The sequence below is a fragment of the Cupressus sempervirens genome, chromosome 5 (assembly GCF_028749045.1).
Source record: "Cupressus sempervirens isolate cs-2001-9-10 chromosome 5, ASM2874904v1, whole genome shotgun sequence".
NCBI lineage: Eukaryota > Viridiplantae > Streptophyta > Pinopsida > Cupressales > Cupressaceae > Cupressus > Cupressus sempervirens.
The window spans coordinates 179,573,773-179,601,512 of NC_143122.1; the positions used below are offsets into that span (position 1 = coordinate 179,573,773).

Genomic DNA, 27,740 nt, shown 5'->3' on the forward strand with positions numbered 1-27,740 from the left:
CTGAGTTATACTTAGCCATTGTTACCCAAAATTACTTGTAGATATAAGAAGAATTATGATCAATCTATTTTAGGGGATGAGAATTGCTATAATATGTCATTGAATGAATGAAATTTGAAATTAGTATCAAGTTGTGAATCTTTTTATCCCCCAGGTCCACCCATCTTGGTTTTACAAAGCCAAAAGAGTAGAAAATCTTTTATGATTTTGTTGAAGTTAGGTCGAGATCTAATGATCATCTAGCTAATCATAGGAAATAACTAATCCTTAGGTTATTTTCATCTTTACCATCTTCATATTAAGTATTTTATTTCTTAGTAGTGTAAAAACACCGACAAATTGGTGACTCTGGTAGGGACTTGTTCAACACATGTTGATGTTTGAAAAGTAATGTAGTTTCTAGTAATATTAGTATATGTGTTTGTTAGTTTTAATTAGTAATTTATCGTGGTCATATTGTGACTTTTCTAGTGACAAACCTTGAGAATTTAAAAAGGATAAAGTCCTGGTACCATATGTGTAGACTGACAATATTGCCCTTAGAAAAGTGTCTTATCTACTAATAAAGAGTTGCAGTCTCAAATTCTTTCTGATTGGCTTCTTTGTGTGTTAGATTTGTCTTATATTGCCTTGTGTTTTTTCCTTGAGTCAAATCTTTTTCATGTTATATTTTCCCTAGGATAGGGTGGTGACTCAATCAAGGTTTTGAAACTAGTGCTTATTGAAAAGTATTTTCCACAAATGGTAGAGAAGAGAAAAAGTACATGAGCTTTCACAAGATCCAATCTAGACATACCATTATATATTGATTTACCTCAAGATGATAGGAAGAACCAAAAAAAGAATAAATTGGATGTAAATCCTACTTGGAAGCCAAGGGGTAGTGTATCTGTAAACTCTCAATACCAGCCTGTAGTGGCAAGAAAATTTTCTTCACTTAGCTCTAAATTAGAAAACACAAGACTCTTAGGAGGGATGTTCAGTACCCCTTTGCAAGAAGAAAGAGCATATCAAAACAAGAATATATCTTTGATGGAAGATATATTGCATAAAACATATGTAATAGCTGAAATGAATCATAGTTTGGGATATAAAAATATTATGGAAGATCCTTTTAATCCTAGAAAAACTCCCTATGTAGAAACAAACCTTACAGATCTTGATGACCCTACTAATTCAGAGGCTACTTCTATAGATCCAAAGGAAGTATGCTCAATTATAGAAGTTCTAAAGAAATTGGTTGCAAAAGAAAAAGCCAAACATGCTCATTTGGAGAAGGAAAGGGAATGAGCCACTTTGGATGCTCTCATTGAGAGAGATCATTTTCTAAGAAGGATGGCTACCCTAAAAGAGTAGAACAAAAAGTTGGAAGAAAGGACTTTGTTTCTACATGCTAATGCTTTTGGAGATATAGATATCTTGAGAGTCAAGGTTTTAGAACAATAGAAACTCATAAGCCAAAGGCAAGAACTTTTCATATCTCAAGGCCAACCCTACAAGCATGTTCAAACATACCATGTAGAGCCTATTGTCAAGCCAACAAATAAAGGGAAAGGTAAGGTTATAGGGATCCAAATAAATGAGCCTCAAGTTGTAACAAGTAAATATATAAAACCTCCCATGTCTAAGTTGGATCTAGATTTAGAAAAGGCCAGGAAAGAGAGAGGATCTTGCAAAAAAGCTTGAGAAAGTCGAAAATGAAGCCCAAGCAATAGAAACTAGAAGGAAGATTCAATTTGTCAAATCCAATTTTCCCTTAGCTTTATAGCCTAATTTATCCACTCAAGCCACAACTTATGTCCCCACTCATGGACTAGTAGTATCTAATCATAATATGTCTCAATCTACCCCTACTTCATCATCTACCACTAGTACTCATATCCCTACTATTCAAATACAATAGTCTCAAAATGTTGTCCACAACCAACCCAATGTAATAGGCACATCAAATGTTGTTGGTTTTCAAAAGAAGTCTATATACATGGAAAAGTGAAGAAAAATTTCATTCTTAGGTATTCCTATTTTTCCATATCCAATATCATTTGACCTAAGAGAAAAAGTTGTGAAGTTTCTAGAAATAATGTTGCTATTGGTGAGGAACATTTGAGAATTTTTATAGATATGTTAAATGATTTTGAAGTTGAACATGAGGATGTAATGATGAATTTTTTTGTACATTTATTAATTGAAGATGCAAGGGACTAGTTTAGAAGACTACCAAATGATAGTGTTAGTTCATGGAGAGACCTAGAAAAACTATTCAAAGAACGGTATGGAGATAGCACTAATGTTGGCTTTATGTTGAATGATTTCAATAACATAAAAAGGAACCCTAAAGAATCTACCTTTGATTTCAATGTAAGGTTTTAGTAAGGTAATGAGATTAAATGAAGATGTGTTCCTAATAACTTATTTCAATGCTTTTGATAGTAAAATGGCCTATCACTTGAGAGACAAAGATCCCAAATCTTTAACGGATGCTTACAAGGTAGCTGTGAATATTGAAAACAATAGGAAAGCATTCAATAAGCTAGGAAGGAGAGATGATCCAAATTTGTTCAATCCTAAGAGAAATAAGAAGGAAAATGATGAATCGCCTATAAGTAAGAAGCTCGAGGAAGCCATAATAAGTCAAGTGTTGGATTTATTAAAAAAGATGAACCCACCAATTTTCAATACACACAAATCCAATGTTGGTGAAAAGACCCCAGTAAAAGAAAATCATTTCAATAGGCAACCAAGAATGTAGAATTACCCATATACTACTCAATGGAAAGATGGTAAACCTATTCCTAATTAGACCCAAAATGTGAAAGATAAGGGTACCCTACATCCTTTACAAAGGAATTCTATTAACATGAATGAAGATGTGCCATGGTGCATCATATGTCAATCACATCACTCCTCAGACTACTGTGCAGTAGCTCAATCATTGGTAGTAGATCAGAATGTGCAAAATGAGGAGGAAGAAGAAGAAGAAAAGAATCATGATGATATAAGTTGTAATATGGTTAATATGCATGGTGACTATGAAGATTTTGACCTAGAAGAATGTGAAAATGACATTACTAGTCAGAGATTTGTTTACCAATTACACCATCAGCAAATATTTTTAGATAATGAAGACTATAATGAAGATAAGATATGTACTACATCTTCTGATGTTGGTCATATAAATTTAAGAAAACCTTCTAAAGAGGAGATTAATAGAATTACAATAGAAATGATTTCTCAAGTTCATAGTAATTACAATTTGAGAAGCAAGATAGTTGGTAATGAAAGTGATAAATCTTCTAGTATTTTTATAAAGGATATTACTCATAAGATAAAGTATCACAATAAGAAAAATAATGTAGAGACAACAAAGGTTAAAGACAGTAAGACCAAGAAGTTGGAACCCAAAAAGAAGGTCCAATTTCATATAAATGAGATAGCTAAGCCAAGTGTGCAAGAGAAGAAGTTAGGATCTAATATTACTAAGAAAATAAAAGTGTCTATTGTTAAAAATACTTCAGCTCTAGGTATGCTTGTAGAACCTACTATATCTGAACCAATTCACATGATATCTATGCTATTCCAAATTACTGTCAAAGTGCCTTTATCTCAATTGTTTAGAATTGATGAAAATAAGAGTAAAGCTTTATCATGGTTGGGTAGAATAGGAAATAGTAGTAATACTACTAAGAAAAGTATCATATAGCAAATCCCGGTGGTAGTTGAAGATAGTGGCATTATTTCCCAAATTCCTCAAATATTCTTAGATGATTCATCTGTAGCTTACTTGTAGGATATTGACCCATTTTTTCTTAGTTTGATTATAAAAGGAAGAACTCTAAAGAATTGCTTGATAGACTCAAAAGCTTCTAATATCATTATGCCTTTCAAAGTCAGTGAAGCCTTAGGTTTACAAGTAGATACCAAACAAGGTAGATATAGTGGTATGCATGCTAGGGAAATGTCTATCATAGGTACTATCAATGCATGGATACTAGGGAAGTGTATGTCATAGGTACTATCAATGTATTGCCCTTCAAACTAGCCACATACCCTAATGTAGAATTGATAATGTCAGTCCTTTTAGTTGATATTCCTCCACATTATGGAAAGTTGTTATCTAAAAAATGGAGTGCTACTATGGGAGGTAACCTATAATGTGACTTATCCTATGCTACTTTTCATATAGGTGATAAGGTTTTTAGGGTAGACAGGGAGCCAAGGCTCAATCATATCTTTGGGGATGAAATTGTTGAAAATAGAGATGGAGTAACTAAGAGGGGAGGGGTGAACCAGTTACCACAAAAATAAATCCACAAATCCTTAGATGTCTTAAAATATAGCTGCTAATAATATCACAAATAAATCTGAAACTTGACAGATGTTCTGATAACTTATTTACCATTTAAAGTGATAACATGCATGCATAAAGAAATAACATGAACACAAGAGACACCAGATTTAACGTGGAAACTCAATTTGGGAAAAACCACCAAGTAACTAGTTACCAATTTTCACTCTTCTGAAGTGAGCCCTATTAGGAGCCAACCCTGTTAAAGGTTACAAAACACACTGTTAGGTGTGACCCTGTTAGAGGATTTGATCACCTTGTTAGAAGTGGCCTTGTCAGAGGTCTTTAAAACAGTTAAACTAAATTGTCACCTTGTTAGAGGATTTACAAAATGGCTGTCAAACCAACTCTATTAAGAGATTTTGAATCACTGTTATAATGATTAGAAAGCAACAATGAAGTGATCTGAAATATATGCAGCTTATCTTTGTTGATTATAGATCTCTGTTCTGCTTCACTAGATCCTCACTGATCGAATGCAACTTTGTAGCTTCATAGAGATATCTAATCCTTCTTCAACATTCGCTCATATATTTTCTTATTCATACATTCACACTTTTATGCATCCACACTCTTCTTCTTTTTGAATTCACAACTTGACCCTTCATATATACCTTATGGATTGTCAAGTCGGCTCAATCAACTGAAAAACATAAATTAGTCAGCTGCATAAAACAATTAAACTTAATTCTTTAGAACAATAAAATTCTTCACTTCCCGACCCAGCTCGGTGACCACTGCTCAGAATGGTTTCCTTAGTGTTAACCAAATGGAGCTTGGTAAACACTGCAAACCTTGCAACTTCCTTCGGAGATCGAGTTAACTTGGTAAATACTAACCTTCCTTTGTTTATCAAGTGAGCTTGGTAAAAGCTAATTTTTCTTCCCTTATCGAGTGAGCTCGATAAAAGCTAACTTTCCTTTGCTTACTGAGTGAGCTTGGTAAAAGCTAACTTTCCTTTGCTTACCAAGTGAGCTTGGTAAAAGCTAACTTTTCTTCGCTTACCGAGTGAGCTCGGTAAAAGATAACTTATTGTGTAATGTTTAGGAATGCTCGATAGTCACTATAAATTTCTTTGCTAACCATCTGAGCTCAGTAGACTCTGTCTAATGGTTGATATGACATTTGTGTAACATCAAAGACAATACACAATTAACAATTGTATCCAACAATATCCCTCTTTGGTATTGATGGAAACACAACATGTCATAGCAGAAATAAAATTTGAAAACAAGTCTTTCACTTATATGGAAAAACAACATGTCAATTATAAACAATTCTCCCTCTAAAATAGAAAACTCTCCCTCTTACAGTAATCTCCTTTTGTGAAGAAATTACATAGAAAACTCCTTTGAACAAATTTCAAAGAGATATGACAGTAATAAACTCTCCCTCTTTGACAACACATGCCAAAAACAACTCAAACTCAAATGAATTTCAGTGTACCTTTAGTATTGAATCATATGCAATGTTTCCTGATTATGTTGCATCAACTGATAGATCTTCAATCTGGTATGAGTTGATGCATCACTAAAACTTTATTTTAGTGAACTTTAGATAGGGGAGTGACCCCTAACTTACCTCTTAGATACAAGAATGCATCCTTAGGTAATGGTTTTGTGAATATGTCAGCAATTTGGTCCTTTGTATGAATATATTCCAATCTAATCTCCTTATCTTGCACCAATTCTCTGACAAAATTATATTTTATTGCAATATGCTTGGTTTTGGAATGCATCACTGGATTCTTAGATATGTTGATTGCACTTGTATTATCACAGAACATAACAACTGGTTCTTTGATTTCCATCTTCATGCTTTCCAACAACTATTTAAACCAAACAATGTTAGAATAGTTTACTGCTGCAGCAACATACTATGCCTCTGTTGTTGATTGAGATGTACAATTCTGCTATTTGATTGTCCAAGAAACTAACCTTTTTCTAAGAAAGAATGTACCTCCACTTGTACTTTTTCTATCATCAAGGTTTCCTTCCCAATCAGCATTAGTAAATACTTTCAAATCCAAATTTCCTCTAAACGTATACCATAAACCATACTCTTCAGTTCCTTTCAAATATCTCATTATTCTTTTGATTTCCATCAAGTGATTTTCTCTTGGTTTTGCTGAAAATCTTGCTACAATACCAACTGCAAGGGAAATATCTGGTCTAGTATGAACTACATACTGCAACTTTCCAATCATAGATCTATACAATGTTTGATCTACTTCTTTTGATTCATCTTCCCTGGTAAGTTTTGATCCAGTACACATAGGAGTCCCAACGAGTTTACAATCTTCCATTCCAAAAAAATTCAATATCTCCTTAATGTACTTTGATTGAGTAATGTAGATACCATTTTTATTCTGTTGAATTTTGAGACCAACAAAAGAATTTGATCTCACTAAACATAGACATTTCAAATTCCTTGTTCATCTATTCTAAGAATTCTTTGCATAGATCATCATTCCCTGTGAAAACAGTATCATCTACAAATATTTCTGCCAAGACAATCTTATTATCTGGTCCTTCTTTAATATACAAGCTACTGTTATCATTAGTTCTTTGAAAACCAATCTGAATAAGATATTTATGCAATCTTTCATACCATGCTCTAGGGGCTTGTTTCAGATCGTACAATACCTTGTGTAATTTGTAGACCATGTTCTTCTTATCTGGATTAACAAAACCTTCAAGTTGTTCAATGTAAACCTCTTCATCCAGTATACCATTGAAGAATGCTGACTTGACATCCATCTGATAAACTTTGAATCCCTTGTGAGTAGCATATGCTAATAAGGTTCTGACTCCTTCCAATCTTGCAACAAGAGCAAAAGTTTCTCCATAGTCTATTCCTTCTTCTTGAGCATATCCTTTGCATACTAGTCTAGCTTTGTTTCTTGATACCTTACCATCTTCATCCAACTTGTTTCTGAATACCCATGTAGTTCCAATCACATTTTTGTCTTTAGGTCTAGGTACAAGAGTCCATGTCTTGTTTTTCTCTATTTTCTCTATTTCTTCATTCATTGCTTCAATCCAGCTATCATTTTCTAATGCATCTTTGATATTCCTAGGTTCAAAATCAGCAAGTAAACAAGTACCTTTCAACTTATTTCTTGTCATGGTTCCTTCAGATTTATCTCCAATGATTTGATCTGCTAAATGATGTCTCCTGATATACTTAGCTAATACAATTTCCTTGCCTTTTGAATGGATTTCATTATTATCTTTTTGCATTTCAAATTTAGGCTCTGTCTGTTCTGGCTCGATAGATATTTTTTTGGTAGATGTTTTCTTGGTAAATACTTGCTTGGTAGATACTGAATTTAACTCTGTTTGCTGTGGCTCAGTTTGAACTTCCTGTAACTCGGTTATAGATGACTCGGGAGTAGAAGTTTCCTGATTCTCTGATGTAACTAGTACTATATCAGGTTCACTGAAGACAAACCTTTTATAATCTTTTGGTTCCCTTTTGCTTTCTTCTTCAGTCCTTTCTGCAAACTCATCAACTTTCACATGTGCACTTTCTATGACTTTGTGAGTAGACAAGTTCAAACATCTATATGCCTTACTTCTGCATGAGTATCCAAACAATATACCTTCATCACCTTTTACATCAAATTTTTCTTTTCTAGATTCTTTCAAAATGTAACATTTACTTCCAAATACTTTAAGATAACTTACATTAGGTTTATAACCATACCATAACTCATAGGGGGTTTTGAATGAGTCTTTCTTCAGTTGTACTCAATTCAAGGTATAGACTGCAGTGCCGATTGCTTCCTTCCAGTATTTGATACTCTTTTCAATCATTAAAGTTCTTGCACAATCCATGATGGATCTATTTCTTCTTTCAGCTATTCTATTTTGTTGGGGTGTTCCAGGGGTTGATACCTATCTTTTGATTCCTCTTTCAATGCAAAAGTTATTGAATTCATGTGAAATGAATTCTCCACCTCTGTCTGACCTCAAGCATTTTAATCTTTTCCCTATTTCCTTTTCTACTTTGGCCAAATACCATTTGAACTTTTCAAATGCTTCTAATTTATTTCTTAGATACATGACTGTCATCATTCTTGAGTAATCATCAACAAAAAGAATGAAGAACTTTTCTCCATTATAGCTTTCAATTCCAATGGGTCCACATAAATCAGTATGCACAATTTCTAATATGTCTTCAGACTGATAGTTTTTACTTTTAAAACTAGTCTTTCCCATCTTTCCAATTTGACAATTTTTTCATAGACTGACCTTAGGTTTCTTTATGTTGGGAATGCCTTTTAATTTCCTGAATTTTCTTATCTTTACTAGATTATCAAAGTTTACATGACAAAACCTTTTATGCCATAACCAACTTTCTTCAACTTGAGCAATGAAACATGAACATTCACCTAGTTCAAGATAGAACAAGTTACCTTTAGTTTGAGTACCTGATCCAATCATCTTTCCTTTCCCATCCAGCAGTCTTGTTTTACCATGTATGAATTCTACTTTGATTCCATTATTGATTAGTTGTGCCACACTTAATAGATTATTCTTTAGTCCTTCTACCCAATAGGCATTATCACATATAAGTTCTTTGGTTAGAGGGATTCTTCCTCTTCCTTTTATACAACAAGGTTCATTGTTACCAAATCTTACACTGCCACCATCATAGTCTTCAAAGTATTCAAACTTAGTTTTGTCGCCAGTCATGTGATGAGAATAACCACTATCTATGATCCATGTATCATTTTTGCTCATATGAGAAATGAGTGCCATTTCTTCATCATTATCAGATTCATATTTCATAGCAATATAGACAATCTCATCTTCTTCTTCTTCATTAGAATCATTAGAATCTTTAGCCATAAAACATGTTTTCTTACCTTTGTCCTTGAATGATTTGAAATCTTTCTTGCCATTCCATTTTTTATCTTTCGTTTCATCTTTATTCTGCTTATTTGGACATCATTCCTCCGCCTCTAGAATATTCCCTTGCTAGAAGGGTTTCAATTACTTCAAGATTGTTGTCTGAACTTTGGTTTGATTCATCTTCACTTTATGACTGAGATTTCTTTTTGCCTTTCTCCTTGAGTGAAAGTTTAGCTTCAAATGTTGATTCAATGTTCTTGGAAGCTGAAATATAGTTATCAAAGTTGTCTAGTTCAAATGCAGTCAATCTTCCAACTATAGCCTCTAGATTTATCTTATGATTTGCTTCACATCTTCTTTCCTGAATTGCAGAAACTTTGATTGCATAAATGGGAAGTAGAGTTCTAAGAACTTTAGTTATAACTATCTCTTCACTGATATCTCCTCCAGAAGCTTTGATTGCACTGACACATGCTTTAACTCTTTCAACATATTTTGCAATGTTTTCATCCTCTCTCATCCTTATTTGATCAAATTGTCCTCTCAAACTTTCTGCTTTGGCTCTTCTAACATTATCATCTCCTCCATAGATCTCTTTTAGCTTTTCCCACATTTCAAAGGCAGATTTTTAGTCCTTGATATCATCAAATTCTTTAGAACTCAGAGTAGATGCTATATCTATCATCATAATGTTGTGAGTCTTCTTTTCAGCAATATCATTGACAGATAGTGAACCAGCTGGTTTTGCATATTTTTCATCAAGGTACTTTAGTCCTATATCACCAATGGATGCTAGGTGAAGCCTCATCAGTCCTTGCCATGCTGAGAAGTTATTTCTGTTAAGTCTTGAGATTTCCCTTTTGTAAGACATCCTGATCTTTGGCTTAGATCCTTGAAATCTTATCCTGCAAGCACCAAAAGCTCTGATACCAATTGTTAGAAATAGAGATGGAGTAACTGAGAGGGGAGGGGTGAATCATTTACCACAAAAATAAATCCATAGATCCTTAGATGTCTTAAAATATAGCTGCTGACAATCTCACAAATAAATCTGAAACTTGATAGATGTTCTGATAACTTATTTAGCATTTAAAGTGATAACATGCATGCATAAAGAAATAACATGAACACAAGAGACACTAGATTAAATGTGGAAATCCAATTTGGGAAAAACCACCAATTAACTAGTTACCAATTTTCACTCTTTTGAAGTGAGCCCTATTAGGAGCCAACCCTGTTAAAGGTTACAAAACACACTATTAGGTGTGACCCTGTTAGAGGATTTGATCACCTTGTTAGAAGTGACCTTGTTAGAGGTCTTTAAAATAATTCAATTGAATTGTCACCTTGTTAGAGGATTTACAAAATGGTTGTCAAACCAACTCTGTTAAGAGATTTTGAATCACTATTATAATGATTAGAAAGCAACAATGAAGTGATCTGAAATATATGCAACTTATCTTTGCTGAATACAGATCTCTGTTCTGCTTCACTAGATCCTCACTGATCGAATGCAACTTTGTAGCTTCATAGGGATATCTAATCCTTCCTCAAAATTTGCTCATATATTTTCTTATTCATACATTCACACTTTTATGCATCCATACTCTTCTTCTTTTTGAATTCACAACTTGACCTTTCATATATACCTTATAGATTGTCAAATCGGTTTAATCAACTGAAAAACATAAATCAGTCGACTGCATAAAATAATTAAACTTAATTCTTTAGAATAATAAAATTCTTCACTGCCCAACCCAGCTCAATGACCACTGCTCAGAATGGTTTCCCCAGTGTTAACCAAATGGAGCTTGGTAAACACTGCAAACCTTGCAACTTCCCTCGGAGACCAAGTTAACTCAGTAAATACTGACCTTCCTTTTTTTACTGAGTGAGCTTGGTAAAAGCTAATTTTTCTTTGCTTACCAAGTGAGCTTGGTAAAAGCTAACTTTCCTTTGCTTACTGAGTCAGCTCAGTAAAAGCTAACTTTCCTTTGCTTACCGAGTGAGCTTGGTAAAAGCTAACTTTTCTTCACTTACCGAGTGAGCTCGATAAAAGCTAACTTATTGTGTAATGTTCAGGAATGCTCGGTAGTCACTATAAATTGCTTTGCTAACCATCTAAGCTTGGTAGACTCTGTCTAATGGTTGATATGACATTTGTGTAACATCAAAGACAATACACAATTAAAAATTGTATCCAACAGAAATTGATAAGGATTCCACTTGTTTTCTAAATAATGGTGTAAATGCATTCAAAGCTGAATTGATTATCCAAGAAGTTGATAAACTTTCATCTGTGATTGTACATGAGGTTGAATATTGCATGGATTCACAAATTTTGTGGACCATGTATTTTGATGGGGCAAGTTCTAAAGAAGGTTCACGGGTAGGAGCGGTTTTTGTTTCTCTTAAGAAGAACACTTTTAGATATTCATTCACCTTGAACTTCTCTTGTACAAATAACATAGAAAAATATGAAGCACTCTTACTAGGATTAAGAGTTTCAACCTATCATGGAAGTAAGAAGTTACATGTTATTGGTGACTTTGAATTAGTGGTTTCTCAAGTTAGAGAAACATATGCATCAAAAAATAAGAGACTGAAAAAATATAGAATTTGTATGGGACCAAATTGAGTTATTTGATGCATTTGGTTTTTTTGGATGGAAAGGATTTACAACAAGATGGTTGATTTGTTGGACAAAATAGCTATCAAGCCCAAGGATGTATCATTTATTAGAATTTCATAGATTGAGGTGCAAAATCGACCTTCAATACCTAATAATATAGATCATTGGAAACTCTTTGAAGATGATAGAGATATTTTAAATTTATTGTCAAGTGAGGATAAATATCATGGCCAAGAGCTAGATTGTAGTGCCCTAATTGAAACAACAGATGGCAAGGAGAAAATCTTTGGCCAAGAAATTATGCAATTGAAACCCAATAAAGTTCCCAAAGGGTTAGTAGTTTTGAAAATCATGTTTGATAACCAAGATAGGGTGAAGTCTAGAATTAGAGATCACAAACCACAAGAACTTGAAGAGATAAACCTTGGTACTTCTAAAGCCCCAAATAAGGTTTATATTGGTCAAACCTATTTGGTGAAATTAGAAAGCCTCTAATTGATTTGTTAAGAAAGTATAGACATGTTTTTACATGGTCTTATGATGACCTTAAGGCCTATAGAGAAGACTTATTACAACATGTCATACAACTCAAAGAAAATGTTAAACCTTTTAGGTAAAAGCAGAGACTAGCAAATCTCACCTTAGCACCTAAAATGCAAGAAGAATTAATGAAGTTGAGGGATGGGGGAATAATTAAACCAATTAGGCACTCCACTTGGGTATCAAACTTGGTGCATTTTAGAAAAAATAATGGAGATGAAAGGCTATGTGTGGATTTTAAGAACCTTAATATTGCTTCCTTGAAAGACAAAAATGGCTTGGCAAACGTGGAAGCTATGCTTTAACAAGTGACTAGTTCTAAATTAATGTCTATGATGGATGGATTCTATGGATACAACTAGGTCCTTATAAATGAAAAGGAACAATTTGAAATAGCTTTTACAACTCTATGGGTTACTTATGTCTATGTGAGAATGTCATTTGGATTAACTAATGTAGGAGAAACTTTTCAGAGAGTCATGGATGAAGCCTTTCAGGATTATATTGATAAGTTCATGGTAGTGTAACAAGATGGCCTTACTACATATTCTAAGAAGGTTGAGGACAACTATACACATCTAGAGAAAAATTTCATCAATGCCTTAGACTATGGAGTATCCTTGAACCCAAAGAAGTGTATATTTGGAGTAACAAAAGGGAGATTTTTAGGTCATATACTATCAAAAGATGGTGTGAAGATAAACCTTGAAAGGGCAGTTGCCATTGATAAAGTTCCCAAGCCAAAGAATGTAAAAGGAATACAATCATTATTTGGGCAAGTCAATTTTTTGAGAAGATTTGTTACAAATTCTTCTAAGATTAGTAGACCAATATCTAAAATTTTCAAAAAGAGAGTTGTTATCAATTGTGATAGTGAACCTTCAGAAGCCTTTCAAGACATTAAGACTACTATAAAGAATGCCCTAGTCCTTAGGACTCCTGATTATACAAAACCAATGCACATATTTTCTTTTGCATCCTTTCTGTTGGTACCCAATATGGACATAGTTTTTAAAACTTTTAATTTATGTTTTTGAACCACTTTGAATTAAAGTTCAAAGTAGTTCGATGGTTCAAATGGGCTCAAAATGCAGATTTGTCAATTTAGAAAAGTTTAAAATCCAGCCTTAGTTCGTAATTTAGGGTCAGTCTAGAAGTTTAGAGGTCATAGTTTGGAGATGTACCTCAGTCAAAGAATAAAATACCATCATGATCAAAGGGTTTGAGACTTAAGGATATACAAAACTCATCTTGTGATCATCCTAATTCAAGCAAAAATAATGGTTTCATTGAAATGTGGACTTAATATAAGTGAAGATATATATGGTGCTCCCTTTGTTTTTTTGAGTTAGATTGATCTAATCCCAAATGTTTCCTCTTTTGGTAAAAGATCCACAAGATAGGTGTTTTTAGTCCAACTAACCCAATTGGGTAGTGTTTGATAAATCTGACAATATTGATATGCTTTGAGTTAAAGGGAGGTTAAAAGCTTGGTATCGATTATGTTACAAAAAGAGGTGACTATTCAAGTTGCTAAAGGGTCATAACTAACCATGTAATAGAGGATAGACCTATGGAAATGATCAATCACCCATAAGTAATTAGGAGTGCTCATTAAGTGGGGACCATGCAGCAATGGAAAAGATAAAGTTTAAAAGGTAAATGTGATGCCACTTGTACTAAATTTGAAAGAGCACATGGCATGAAGAGACATATTAAGTGATCAAGGTCAAATAATAGTGGGACCCATGGAAACTTGAGGAAGTTGTCATCATAGAACACAAGTTATATGGTTATTATAGAGACACCCACCTTATATCATGCTCATATAGTTATAATTTCTATTGACAAGAAGGCCAATTGTGAACTATTTCATAGAATGCCAATGTTGTAGTTAAATTTCATGATTTTGAAGCTCAAGCTCAAGAACAACACCTTGAATGTACATGGGTTTGGTGAAAAAGATGTTGTGAAAACTCTCAAATGCCTCTTTAAACACTAATAGAAGACTCCAATTATGGGTGCAAGGGATCGAATGATGATGGTATCAAACTATGGTTTAAATCTCAATAGTAGCTAGAAGAGATTGAAAACTTGAGTAGTATCTGTCAATAATTTTAAACAATGGGGTATGATATTTCCACCATGTGCTATACCAAACCGATGACCTATGAGCACCAAAAGTTGACCAAAGGATGTTACTATAGTTTTAGAAAGTATTTTGATTATAAAATGCACAGTCTCTCTCTCATGATATAAATTATTTACAAGAATATAATTGAGGCCAAGTATGCATTCTATTAAAACCCGAATGCATGGTGGCAGATCAAAAAGAAAATACACGAGTCATTAGCGAGGCCAAATTCTACATTGATAGATATGCTCTTTGCATGAGCATAAAAGAATGTTTCACATGCTCTCTACCAACACAGGTGTCTCTCCATGAGAACTACAGACCAACGCATCAAGGAAGCATGAATAAGGAGGTGACAGTTGAAGAGAAATTGAAGTTACACAATCAAAGGCAATGAAGTCTTTATAAAAGAAACTTGGCCTTGAGCTCAATATTGGAAAGAGATACTATTGTTGGAATTTACAAGTGGGAAGATTTACTTTTGAGAGGCGGGGTGAATCAAAAGTAACTAACTTTAACCTTTTCAAAACCTTTTAGCTGAAATCATTCACATGCATCTAATTCATCTAATAAACATGAAAGTAAAGACATGCATGAAAATAGATAACACAAGATTTTGGTAACCCAAAAACCCTCCAAAATGAGAAGGTAAAACTAGGGTGGGGATGACACCCACAAAGTATCACTGTAGCAATATGTAACTATTTAAGGTTACAAAGTTTGACCACTTCCAATGGTCTGCCCTATGAAAGGCTTGTCCTATTAAAGACTTTACACCCTATTAAAAGTGATCTGGTTAAAGGATTTACAAACATTCACTTGGAATGTTACCCTATTAAAGGATTTAGCACCTTGTTCAAAGGCTTAAAAAATGGCTATTAGACCAAGCTATCATCATAGGATTTTCATTCCTAATACAATGGCTAGAGAGTATTAGAAAGTCTTGACCTGATGACTTGCAATCTTCAATTGTTGATTCTAGATCCTTGTTCTTCTCTATTTGTTCTGATCCTTACTTGATCTAATATGTCTCTTCTCAAAATTCTAATATTATATTCTTGATCAACTAAATTCTGCAATGTTGTTCTACTCTTTGTAAGTCTTTACACCCCTCTACACTTCACTAGCATTCTCCCATAAACTCTTATTCATTCACACACACACACAATGGTGTATCATCCTCCTTTTAAAGGCTTTGAAGACTTAGGGTTATGTATGAATCTATTATCAATATTCATTCTTATTTTCCCATGAAATTATTTCACTTTTCCTATTGATTGGATGCTTTCTCCATTTTTCTAATTGGTTGCATGCTGATTACATAGATTGCAAAAGATTTGATCTTATCTTCAAGATCCTTCAAGATTCATCTTGAGTTGGCTCAAAAATAGTTTACATCTGATTTTGTGAAGACACAAACTCATATGTTGATTCTATGTTACTTGGCACTTACTAATTTCTAATGCTCAACACATATAGGAATTCTGTCTCACTCAGCTCCTATAGTAATTCTATTTTACTCGGTATCTATACTTTATTCAGCACCTATAGTGACTCGAAATCACTTATCACTCGATAGTTGATACTTTCTTAGCACCTAAAGTTCACTCGGAACCTATTGAATCTTTGGCATGACACACACTATAGCTCAACATCTATATTATACTCAGCATCAACTTAAGAATTGATTGAGTGTGTTGACACTCAATTGTCAAAACCAATCTAAGACCAACAATCTCCCCCTTTGACATGAGTGGCAAAAAAACTTAACTAAGCATTATGAGTCTAATCTCTATGAGTATAATATAGACTCTAATTGGCATATGTACAAAACTTCAAAAGCTTGTTCAAAATTTTGTAGAAGACTATATACCTCAAAAGCTTGTAACTCCCCTTGAGCTGATGTGCCATTTCTGTAACCAAAATTCCCTTAAGCTTAATGTGTCTCATGTTGATGTGTCTGATACTCTTTGCCTTATCTGCTCTGTATCTAGTCTATATTTTTTCTATTTGTACTCCCCCTTTGTTTTTTCTCTTTGTTTCTGCTCCCCCTTTCACACATCTTCTTGCAATTTTTGCATCCTTTTGGCTATATCTCCTTATTACTTCTTCAAAATTGTGATTATCTCTCCCTTTTGGTATTTCTCCCTTTATGTACACATCCATTCTTATTATCTCCTATCATTATTGTATCTCTCCCTTACATGAATATCTCCATCAAAAAAATGGATTATCTCCCCCATTCTTATTATATGCATAATGTTTATATCTCCCCCTTTTTAACACTTATGTCAAAGGGTCCTAAGAATGAATAGAATATTTAGACAAAAAAGTTTTATGTACCTCCATTATCATCTTTAGAGAAGCATCCCAATTGTTGAAGGCAATTTCCAGTGCTTTGTGTTGGATGGTTGTCTCTACTGCAAGATGTACAATGCCTTCTAAGGTAGAAAGATTAGGATCTTTCTTCAAAACATTTTCTACATAGCCCACTTCCTTATGTAGTACTTCTAGATACAGGGTGATAGAAAACTATATTTGTATCAATTTGGCCTTGACATTAGCCTCTTCTACTATTAATATAGCTAATTCCTTCTGAGTGTGATACATTGTTGCAAAATGCTTCTCACTTTGAGCTAGATCTTTAGGTGGTTGTGTGCTAGATATCTTAAGATTCATTTCCAAACTCAGTATTCTCTAGCTAGTTTCTTGTGTGAAATATGATGAATCACACAATTTGGAGTACAATGAGAATATATTCTCAAGTACTATTTTAACTTTCTCAACCTTTTTATCCAATTCAACTTGTGATAGTGCTATCTCACTAGATATCTTCTCATTAACTTTCATTTGAATTTCTTTTTAGACCATTCTAATAATTTGGCATAAGTATCAAGGTCTTTATTTTGTACTTGGTCCACTATGTTGGACAATTGCTCCATGATGGGCTTTGTTTCATTAGTTATAGGCAAGATAAATGCATCAAGGAATATGTCTTTACTTTCTACTAGTTCTTTCTTTTTTCTATACTCATTTTGAAGTATCTCTTGCTTCTTCTTTCTCTCAAGTGCCTCTTGCACTTCATTTATCTGTGCTAGATTTTTTATTTTGCAGTCATAACTAGGTATGACTATTTCTTCATCAAGTACAAGGTCTCCATAGTGAAGTACCCTTGCTACCTTGGTGGAGTTTGAGCCTAGTGTCAAAACTTATAGGGGTACTACATTAGTGCTCAACTTCTTGGTAGGAGTCCTAAGGTAGGAAAATTTACCAGTGTCTATATTGCCTCTTGCTCTCCTTCCTTGGGGGTTTTCTCCTCTTCCTTATCTTCTTCTCTTCTACCAAATCAATAATAATGATTATAGGAGGTGCACCTTGGCTTTGTGATGTAGGAACATCTTGTCCTATCTACTCCTTTGTTGACTACTTGGTAGTTGTTGTCGCTATTACTATGGGAACAACCTTAGCAATTATGTCTTGTGTTGCTTGCTCTTTTGGTTGATCATTTGTAGCTATGAGAGGTTGTGAAGGTGGTTCTTGTGTGTTAACCTTCTCCTTGCCAATTTTTGCTACAACTTTTTGTAACTCTTCTACACTCACCAAAATAGAATTTGTGCACAACTATGATTGCAATGTTGTTTGGTGAAGGATCTTTTTGAGATCTTCTATAGTTAGTGGATTGATGTTCTAACTTGAGGTGTCAGGAACATCCTTGATAATTACAATTTCTGTAGGTGTTGTATGTGGAGGCCTCGGTGATGGAAATTGGGTGTCTTGGACACTCGTTTCTTGCTACTACTCCTCAGTTGTTGCCTCTTCACCTTGCTATGTCTTCTCTACTATTACCTCTTCTTTCTCTTTCTATCCTTCCTCCTCTTTTTCATTTTTCTCTTCCTCTTCATCATTTCTTCCCTCAAAGGGATCCTCTTGACCTTCTTTGATAATAGTCAACCCATAAATTAATTTCCACATTTTTGTGGATTTCTTTACAACATCCTCTATTTTATTCTATAAAATACTGAAGGCTTTGTATTTGGCTGCAAATTTGCTCCCATGTTTCTTACTAGTCTTGCTTATTTGACCTTTAGTTAGGTTGGGCATCACATGAGCCAATGTTGACTCCCTTATTTCCTTTTCCATATTTAGGCAGTAATGCCATTTATTTTCAACAATGGAGCTCAGCTCCTTAGGCATGGAATTGTCAAGTTCAAGTAGGGTAGTCTTGAACTTGGCCATCATAGTGTAGATAGACTCTTCCACTATGTTTTTTTCTTCTCTTGAAAATTTATTAAAATCAATGGTCTTTAAACTAGTTAAATCTACATTATCTCTAATGTTATCACAAATATTTTCCAAACTAGATTTGGTGGAATGTCTTACCAATCTAAATTGATCATTGTCAAATTTTGTCTTTTCTTTGTCTAACTCCGAGGGTGCCACATATTTTCTTCTTTTCTTTTGTTCTATAGGCCCTCCTTGTTCTATGTATTTTTTCTTACCTTTTTCCTTTTCCACTTGTGTTGTTGCCCTTGTGTCTACCCTTTTAGTTGGCTTGACTGGGCTTGGCTTTGTTGCTTTCTTCTTCCCTTTGGGTTGTGCAGCTAGTTGTTTTTGTGCCTTTCTCTTCTTAGGCTCTAGCTTTGGTGCTTCCTACTTGGCACTTTCTTCTTCTTCTACATCCTCACCCATGCCTTGGGTCAATGCAAGTGTATCCTATCCTTATTCTTCTTCATCATCTTTTGCTTCTTCTTCTTCTTCTTCTGCAGTGCCCTTACCAAATTTGGATTTAAGTTTCTTTACCAATTTTTCCTTTTTCTTTAGTGTGGAGGCAGTCTTCAACTCCATATCTACCTTTGACCTTACCACATCATAAGTACCAAAATGTGGCACACTCCTGTCCACTTTCTCAACTAATAATGTAGTTATGGGTGTAGATGCCTCATCTATGTTTATCTCATAGCCAAGAGGTCTTAACCATATAACTCTTGGTATAGCTACTTGTATGTAAATATAAACAATATCTAAAAGAAATAATACATCATTTACATTCTTTTCTACCAATGAAATTTCTATTCTTAGCCTCTACTTCATGGTCTTCTTGAAGTCTTCAAAATAGCTAGTCATTAGAGTCTCAAAATTAGCTCCCATTTGTTCTATATATTCATTAACTTGAGCTATTATAAACCTATTTTCTTTCCAAACAAATTTACCAAAAGATGGAAATTCATTCTATACATAGAAAATTATGAAAATAAAAATTGCACCAAACTTGCATTGGGCTCCCTTGGTTCTCCTTATTGTTGCTAAGTTCTCATTGATTTGTTGTAGCTCTAGTTCTACAAGATCATAAGTATGATCCTTTTTCACTAGTTTGTTACCCACATCCACTACAATGCAAGGTACACTATTAAGTCTACTAGATTGGTAAAATTTGTGTGCAATAAATCTAACAAAAAAGTCAACAAGAGGGTCTTGGATAGTGTCTATTATCATTCCTCTCTTATTCCATTTAGCACCAGTGTTCTTTTCAATTGCTTCCTTGGAATCACTTCTAAGATTTTTTGGCCAATCTAGGGTTAGATACCCTATCACTCTATGTACAATCCTTTTTTTTATTTTTATTGGACCATCTGCCAACCATAAACTTCCATCATGAATCCTACTAAGCATTATCTTGATCCATTCAATTTTGAAAACTATGGAGAATTCTAGGGAACACATCAAACCCTTCTTCTCAATGATTTGGTATTCATCTTTCAATACACTATTTTCACACAATTTTTCATAGGCTTCCTTCATCTCCATATCTCCAATGGCTCCAATTTTGTAGTTATAACACCTTCTAACATCCTAAACCATAACTACTTTAGGAGGTATAATAGATAGGGCTCCGACTAGGTTATTTTTGTATGTCACTTCTAGGATTGGCCAAAAATTTGGCTATTTTACTTCATTTGACATTAGTTGAACCTCAATTGGTTCTGTCTCCTATGTTTTCCTAGAACTGGAGGCCATTTGTGCTAGCTAGGGTTTTATCATGAAGAAATTTAAAACTTTGTAGCTTAGCACAAATAAAAATACCTTGAATTTGATGAAATTGTGTTGAATCACTATTGAAATATGCTCAAATGCTTAATTCTCTACTTTGAAGTCATTATGTACTCTTCTTTGTCTTTGCTCTTTGTTTGTGATGAAGAAAAAATGATTCAAACTACAATAATATACCCTATTTTCATAGCATTTACTACTTAGTGTGTTTACAACTGTCCACTCAACTTCATAAGCATTTCTGCATTACTTGGCTTCCATCATCTTTCCATCACTTGGCATCCAAAGAAGTATCCCTTACTTGGCCTCAACTAAATTTTCTTCTTTACTCAACTTCTACTACCAACTTGGCTACAACTAACCATTCAGTTTCTACTGACTTTAGCAAACAACTTAGCTTGTATTGGCGTCTAAGGGAAACTTTTTCTAACTTGGCAACACTTATGAAATTTTGATGTTTTAACTTTGCATCTCTATTCATGCCGATCTTTCCTTTTCAATACTTTCTTGTTTAGGAACTGATGTATGATAAAGCTTTGTATATTAGTTCCACATGCCTTCTTGTGCTTAGTTTGATGAAGTGTGACCACTTGACCTTTTAGGTGAAGTGATCCCTTTATTTGATGTGTTGCTCACATCTTTCTTCTTCCATGTCTTATTCATTTCTCCTCTGATGTGTTCAACATCCACCTTCTCTTTTCCTTTGTTGATCTCTGAGTTGGGTGCCTTTGACCTTGTTAGAAAATTCTTGCTGATATGACTAGTCTTCAAACAACTAAAGCATGTAGTTTGGCTAATCCATCTACTGTAGTTTCCACTAAAATGTGTTCTAATGCAATTTTTAGGGATGTATCCATATTCCTAATAGTAATGGCAGCTATACCTGGTGTTGTAGTCCCAATTGTAATGATGTTAATGACTATTTTCCCTTGCTGGCTGATTAGATGTCCACATAGGCTTTGATCTACACTCAAAAGCTCTATGTCCATACTTCTTGCAATTGTAGCAATGACCTTCAAATCTTGGTGCTTTGATAGTCCTTGTCCTATAGTTATGTGCTTGATGTCCTTGCTTGTTGCACTTATAATAGTGACCCACATTCTTAGGTTTGTCATGTTGATGGACATTCTTGCTCCTACATATATTAGAAGTATGCCATTTTTTATCATAGAAATGACAAGTAGGTTTAGTGTTCTTACCTTTGTTACTCATTTCTTTTGTAGTCTTGGATGACTCTCCTTGTTCAGTGCTAGTGTATCCTAGTCCTGAAGTATCATTGCTAGCCCTTGGTGATTTTAGTAGCTACTCAAAGTACTTGATGGCCTCATTGGTTTATTGAAGCTCTCTGCAATCTCCTTCTCTCTTTTCAAGTCATTTTGCATTTTTAGTGTGGAGATCTCAATATCTTTGACATTTAGTTCATGATGTGCATTCATCATCTAGCTTAGGTTTCTAGCTGCATGTTTGAAATTCTTGCAAGCTCAATTGACTTTTCTTCCAATCTGTTGGCAAGATTTCTCTTGTCATCTTCTAGCATAGCCTTCTCTTCAATGGATCTTTTCTTCTATTCAGTTACCTCACAAAGCATCATGGCTTGTGATTCTTGTTCAATCTTGAAAGTTTTAATTTCTTCTGCTTGAGGTCTATTCTTCTCCATTAGGTCTACTATTGTTGCATCAAACTCTTTGGAATCTCCATTTGCAAACAATTTTGAGGTGTCAATCTCCTTGTATTTTGTATCATTCTTAGCTAGGGCAATCTCTCTTCTTCTCTTTAAGGATTTTCTTAGTTCTTCTCTAGCTTCTTCCAAGGTCTATAGAGCAAGTTGCACATCAATTTCTTGATTCTCTATGATCTTCTCAAGTTTGTAGACTTCCATTTCTAGATCTTTTCTCCGAGTTGTAAGTCTTCTCCTTGTGAGAACTTGGCTCTGATACCAATTGTTGGAATTTACAAGTGGAAAGATTTAAATTTGAGAGGAGGGTGAATTAAAAGTAACTAACTTTAACCTTTTCAAAACCTTTTAGCTGAAATAATTCACATGCATCTAATTCATTAATAAACATGAAATTAAAGACATGCATGGAAATAGATAACACAAGATTTTGGTAATCCATAAACCCTCCAAAATGAGAAGGTAAAACTAGGGTGGGGATGACACCCACAAAGTATCATTGCAGCAATATGTAATTTTTTAAGGTTACAAAGTTTGACCACTTCTAATGGTCTACCCTATGAAAGGCCTATCTTGTTAAAAACTTTACACCCTGTTAAAAGCAACCTAGTTAAAGGATTTACAAACACTCACTTGGAATGTTACCCTATTAAAGGATTTAGCACCTTGTTTAAAGGCTTACAACATGGCTGTTAGACCAACTTATCATCATAGGATTTTCATTCCTAATACAATGGCTAGAGAGTATTAGAAAATCTTGACCTAATGACTTGCAATCTTTAATTTTTGATTCTACATCCTTATTATGCTCTATCTATTCTGATCCTTACTTTATCTAATATGTCTCTCCTCAAAATTTTGATACTTTGTTCTTGATAAACTAAATCCTGCAATGTTGTTATGCTCTTTCTAAGTCTTGACACCCCTCTGCACTTTGTTGGCATTCTCCCATAAACACTTACTCATTCACACACACACACAATGGGGTATCATCCTCCTTTTAAAGGCTTTGAAGACTTAGGGTTAGGTATGAATCTATGATCAATATTCATTCTTCTTTCCCTACTCAATTCTTTCACTTTTACTATTGGTTACATGCTTTCTCCATTTTTCTGATTGGCTACATGCTGATTACATAGGTAATGCAAAAGATTCAATCTTATCTTCAAGATCCTTCTAGATTCATCCCAAGTCAGCTCAAAAATGGTTTACATATGAGTTTTTGAAGACACAAACTCATATGTTGATTTTGTGTTAGTCAACACATACCAATTGTTGATGCTTGACACATTTAGGAATTTTGTCTCACTCGGATCCTATAGTAATTCTATTTCAGTCAACATCTATATTTTTCTTGGCACCTATAGTGACTCAACATAACTTATCACTCGACACTTGATACTTGCTCGACACCTATTGAATCTCTAGCTTGGCACACACTATAGCTCGACATCTATATCATACTCGACAGCAACTTAAGAATTGGTTAAGTGTGTTGACACTCAATTGTGAAAACTAATCTAAGAGAAACAACTATGGTGGAAATGAATTCATTGATCAAAGTGAGAGGCTTTTCCAAAATAGGGCCTTGGGAGCATTCTATCTTGACAATAGTAAATGGGGCGTTAATGTTTAGCCATTATCTAGCTCCCTAGATAACCTTGTTGTCTATACAACTCTTCTCCATCCATACAATTAGATAATGGGCTTGGACATACCACACAAAGGGCATCTGTCTCATGGGTTCATGACTAAAAAGAGACAAGTATCTACCATATATATTTATTTTAAATCCATGCCATACTATTTGGATGAATCCATAGGACTCATTGATTATGAAATGCTTGAGAAGACAACTATCCTTTTTAGGCCAAAACTCATTATTATTGGTGCTAGTGCATATTCTCGAGACATTGACTATCCTTGCTTTCGGTAGATTTAGTTGAGGCATTCTTAATGATGGATATGGCACATATGAGTGGACTAGTAGCTACTTTTGTTATGTCCAATCCATTTGATTATTGTGATGTTGGGACAACAATGAAACATAAGTCTTTAAGAGGCCCTCGAGGAGGCATGATATTTTTCAAGAAGGAGCCAGTGTTGGACATTGATCTCAAGATAGCTATCAACAATTCTATTTTTCTAGGATTATAGGGAGGACCACATAACCATACTATAGGAAGACTAGCTGTGTATTTGAAGCAAGCTATGACTGCAAATTTTAAAGCATATCAACTATAGGTTGTAGCAAATTGTTGAGCACTTGCAAAGAGACTCATGGATTTGAGGTCCCATGGAAATAATGATTTGGGAGACCATGTGGCATATGCAAACTCTCTCACATAATTTTGATATATGACAGGTCTCATGGTCTAAAGATTTAGATTCTACAAGTATTCCTAATGTTATCTTTATAAAGACAATTTTAAAATAAACATCGGGTCTAGGGAAGTGATAATGAAGAATCAGTTTTAATAACTAAAAAGTTACAAGGAAGGTAATGAGAGCCAGATTTTGAAAAGAATAAGTTATGTTGGGAAACCAAAGAAGAGAAGGAGGCCTATTTGTTGAGGATTTTCTCATTACACAGGGTTCCACTTTTTTTGGTGACTATAGACTTTGTGCTATAGCTAGAAGGGAGAGTTTTTCTAGATTCTTCAATTCTTTTGAGGGAGAAAGAGCAAAGCTCTTGTTTATTTTCTAAATTGTGTGTTGAAAAAGAGGGGATATTTTGATTTTGAATATAATACAGGGGAGGGTATTTATGTTTCCTTTTAAATAGTAATTTTGATGCAACATGTAATGAGATCTTTGTTGTCTTTTTCATTTTTGGAGAAGGGAGACTTGGAAGAAAATTACATACCAAAATTTTGAGTTTGGGCAATTTTCTTTCCATTGATTCTTACCTTTGTGTAACTTTTAGTTTTCTCTAAATGCATTCAATGTAATGGTTTTCTGAATATATTTGATTTCAAGATGTCTTTAAGGCTCTAATTCTTCACTTTCTCAAGTTTTCATTCTCTTTGTAATGCAACATGCAAATAGACTTTGTGTTGTTTGTTGTTTGTTTCCTTTAGTTGCTTAGTTTTCTCACATCTATTTCATGTTTATGCCTAGATGTTTGTAAATCTTTGTGCTTTCTAGTTAAAAGAATCCATATTTCAATTCATTGTAAATCATATATGGGGAGCTATATCCAGATAAATTTAGAGGGCGCTTACACTCTTTCAATAGTGAAGCGATCCAAGTGTTAATGCTGATTAGTCTTCTCATTTGGGCATTTAGAGTTAATTTGTATGTATTTTCTTGGAAGACAAACTATTCACTAATAGATTTTTGGCAACTCTACTGGGAAATCATTCTTGAAGTGAAGATTTAAGTGCCTAATATTTGTTTCCTTAGTTTTATGATTATCTCCATGTGTAGGAGATTGGCAACCTTATTACAATGATCATGCCAACTACGAAAGTCATGAGAAGACCAAGGCCAGACCCTTCTCTCCTAGAACTTTATCAAATTGATGATAAAGTGTTACATGACTTTATGAACAACTTTAAAGAAAGTATTTCTTAGGGTATCCGAAATAATATAAGCCTTGAAGATGATGACTTATCTTGGCTGCTATGGAAAAGCCTCTGCGTGAGATTTCACAAGTTGAAAGACTTGCAAGAACTTGAGGAGAGAGTGTCTTAGTTGAAGAAGCATTTGGAGGTGGATGATGATTAAAGTGTCTTAGTTGAAGAAGCATTTGGAGGTGGATGATGATTAAGCTCCCATTATCTCAATTTCACCCATGTACTTCAATCACCTTGTCATGAATGACCAAGAAGTACAGTTAGAGTTACTCCAGCCTTATGCTGATCTAGTTTCAATGGATGAGAATATATGTGCCAAAAATGGAGAGAGGGTAAGCAATAATGATGAAATATTCTCTCAAGATCTTTCTTCACCTCGTGTAGAAAGTTGTCTAGTTGAAGATCATGGTGATCATTCTTTTCTTAAGAATTCCATTGAAATGCTTTTTTAGAAGACGAATCTTTAAATATCACGAGAGATTGTGAGGACATTGGCTCTTTGATTGTGAATGCTGAGAATAGCCCTATTCTACAAACCTTTCACTTTGAAAATAATGTAGTAGTAGACCTTATAGGTTATGTTGATTTTAATGAAGGTGCCTCTAAATCTTTCTACTCTCCGGCTTTAGAAAGTTTCATTTTTGAGAGTGTTGATAGTCATCTCATTTTAGAATTTTCTATTTGTGAAAAATTAGACAACATGATGCCAAAATTTTAATCTTTCACCTTTAACATAATGGATGAGAGTGATAATAGTCATATTTCCTTTAAGAATAACATGCAGCTTGGAGGTGAGCTTCACATACATGTGGAAAATAAAGATGAGTCATCATGTTTAAACATTTTTAGTTAGCCTCCATAGAGGCTTGATATGTTTAAGAATAAACTCTATCTTAAAGACAAGGTGAAAGTATGTCAGAATTTTTTTCTTCTCATGCTGAAAATTAGATTGAAGAAAGAGGTTCTAAAGTTATCACTCAGCCTGTAGATAGCCATGTTGAAGAAGAATCACAAGAGAATTTTTATTATCTCTTCAGCCAGAAGACCTTTCTCAATTTGGTTCATTTGATGGAAATTTAATCCTTCATAGAGATAAGGTAGAGATGTCTTTGGATGGAAGTCTTCCTTCTAAAATTCTTATTGAGAAAAGGAGGTGTAAAGCTAACTTTCAACCTAGTGATGACTCGGCTGGTATGTTGATGGATACTTTTCTCAATGAGGAAGAAGAAATTATAAACACATTCCTATCCTCACTCAAATTGGATCATCTCTTCAATGATAAATTAGGTATCTATTCAAATCAAATTGAGGATGAAGCGTTCATTGATAGTTTTTCTTTCCATTCTTCTATGTATGGTTTTGTTGATTTGGATTGTGGGAGAAATGTTGAAACATGTGGTGGCAGTTTGGAAAGGGAAAAAGATGGAATTTGTGGCATGTTTGATGACAATTTGTTTCTTGAAAGAAAAGAAGAAAACACATATTTAGGGGTTGACCCCATGTTGGATGAAGCATCTCTATGGTTGTGAGTTGACCATGACATTAAGGGCCATGTGCAAAAATTGAATCCCGAGGATAGCATTTCTAGGTATTATGCATCATCTCTTGGTGAGGTTCCTATATTTTATTTTTTTCAAGTTGAAGTAGAATCTAACCTTGTGGATATTGAAGATCAATTCTTGAGTGAAGAAGAATGTTATGATGAGTTATGGCTGTTCAGAAAGGAGTGTTGGATCAGCATATGCATGTGCACTTTTAGTTTGAAGTCTGGCAATGAAAGAGTCGTCATTAAGCAAAGGTATGGAGCTACTCTATTAAGACATGGTTTGTTGATGTGCAAAGGCTCCTCCTTCTCCCAATTGGTAAACGGATTCACATGAGCTTTTCTTTTTTTATTCCTTATGGTAGGTCTTCTTCCCACCTTTGTGC

The 27,740-nt window shown here is 34.2% G+C and overlaps 1 pseudogene; it reads left to right on the forward strand.

The window, feature by feature from the left end:
- The first annotated feature begins 2,434 nt into the window (after positions 1–2,434).
- On the forward strand, positions 2,435–24,495 carry LOC149555002 (serine hydroxymethyltransferase 3, chloroplastic pseudogene; annotated as a pseudogene).
- The last annotated feature ends 3,245 nt before the right edge of the window (positions 24,496–27,740 follow it).